The sequence below is a fragment of the Oratosquilla oratoria genome, chromosome 10 (assembly GCF_046742065.1).
Source record: "Oratosquilla oratoria isolate Oo_2021 chromosome 10, ASM4674206v1, whole genome shotgun sequence".
Classification (NCBI taxonomy): Eukaryota; Metazoa; Arthropoda; class Malacostraca; order Stomatopoda; family Squillidae; genus Oratosquilla; species Oratosquilla oratoria.
Window position 1 is genome coordinate 15,043,183 of NC_134786.1, and position 2,500 is coordinate 15,045,682.

Consider the following 2,500-nt stretch of genomic DNA (forward strand, 5'->3'; position numbering starts at 1 on the left):
GAATTATGGGAAAGGTATTCTCACCCTTTGACTCTGCGGCAAAACTTAACATATTCTGTTTGAACAACTATTTCTTTTATCTGAAAAGTTAAAGCTGTCCCTGCTGCAATAGAGGTTAAGCTTATGTTCGTAATACGACTTAACTCTGTTGAAGTGGTTTTGTCGCAGTGAAGAAGATAAGAAGATCTATCATTGCTCTTTATCAATTATTGTTTTGCTAGTGAGTTGTTGATGCAGTCAGTAATGTTCACGGACCTGGTAATAATATCAAAGTCAATGAACTTCCTAAAAGCAACAGAATCTTCGTCGTCGTCGTCGTCGTCATTGTTGTTGTTCTCGTTTTTGTTCTTGTTCTTGTTCTTGTTCCTGTTCTTGTTCCTGTTCTTGTTAATGATCCTGTTCTTGTTAATGTTCCTGTTCTTGTTCTTGTTCTTGTTCTTGTTCTTGTTCTTGTTCTTGTTCTTGTTTCTTGTTTCTTGTTTCTTGTTCTTGTCCTTGTTCTTGTCCTTGTCCTTGTTCTTCTTCTTCTTCTTCTTCTTGTGCAATTTATCAGCACTTTCTGTTCTTGTAGCAAAATAGGACTGTGGAAGCGTTATATTAAGACGGGGTAGAAGGATACATTGAGTGTAACTCAAAGGTAGGCAACATAACAATGTCTTAGATGACAAGAAAAAACAAAACAAAAAATAAACAGATATGTAAAATAGAAATTTAAGTAAAACAAAGCAAAATAGAATAAAATAAAGTAATAGAATGAAAAATAGATAAAAACATGAAATGGGAAAACACTCAATCAACAACAACGAATGAATAAAGTAGAATAGAATGAAATAAAATACAATAAAACAGGATAAAGGAGAATATGATCAGATAAAACTGTTGTAGAACATGAACACACATCTGCGCCCGTAAAGTTATTTGGGGCCCGAGACACAGAGAGAACTAGAGCACAACCCTGTTCTGTGTGACAACGAAATAAAAAGTGTTTCGCTACATGTATACACAGGACTGGTACCCCCCACCCCCACCTCCCACCCCCCATACGGCGACCATTCCAGGCCCCGAGATCCGCAACGACTTCGGTGATGTTCGATGTTGACAAAGTGCCAGCTGGACGCAACAATGAAAATGAAATTGCCGCCCATAAAGGCGTGAAAGCCCGGCTCTTCCTCCAGGTCCGCAGAACCCTAAGCCCTCATGCGTCTCGCAACCACGGCGATCGACTCACGGGCACTGCTTCTGAATCTGCCTCAGATTCTCATGGACCTTACCCACCACCACCCATCACCCCACAACCACCACCGCCACAGACACCACTACTATAGGCACCACCATCAGAGGTACCACCACTAATCCCTATCCGGCTGTCTCCTCACTGACCAAAGCTGCCCAATCAGTATTCTTATATATCTTGTTGTAGAGCCCGTATTGTTTCCTCCATCTCTCCAGAAGGTGACTTAGAGTGGAGGAACCCGCGTCTCCGTTTTCTTCTAATCTATTCGAGACAGACTCGCGACTCAACGCCACTTGGGGAATTGAAATTTAGGAGCATTTGTCTCAATCCCAGAGGGACATCCACTTACAACTGGTATCGAGGATGTTCACATCACTTACGAATGAAATAAAATTAGAAAAAGATAGAATGAAGAGATCCCACATGAATACTTCCTTTCATTATAGTGACGCATTCAATTTACCTTCTGTTTTGAGCGACAAAAGTTCTTGTATTCGTCTTAGGAAAACGCAATCGACAACGATTGTATATCCACTTCAGAGCATGTTCTAGCTGCCGTCAGGCGATTTCATTCACGTGAATGAGCCCCTTCCACAGCGAAGAAATAAAACATTATTCATGACCTTCATCTTTGCCTGACAGGTTTCATTAGAGAAGAAAAACGAAACAAAATATGAAGCTCAACTAAATGGCAATATTCATAATTACAAGGTAACAACAAAGCAAACCATGCATAACCGCGTCCATTTGTCTTTCTTGTTCAGAAACAGGAGGGCAGAATAATGAATAAAGAACAGAGAATAGAAGCCAATATCCGGGTTAAAAAAGAAAAAAGAATGAGGTAAGCTATAAAAAAAAAAAATAGACAAATTAAAAAAAAAAAAAAAGGAAAAAACGAAAAAAAAAACGGAGGAAGGCAATTGGGACCGAAAACAAATGGGCAAATTAACTAAAAATAAATATACGAGTATAAAGACACACATTGTATATGCAAATGTAAATGTATACGTATATGTATACGTATATGTATATGTATATGCATATGTATATGTATACGTATATGTATACGTATATGTATATGTATATGTACATGTATATGTGTATATGTATATGTATATGTATATGTATATGTATATGTATATGTATATGTATATGTATATATGTACATTTATATATGTATGTAAGATAGAGGATCATATCAGTCACATACACACAAAAATACGAACAATCAGGCATACATGCATACATGCATGACATACATTACAT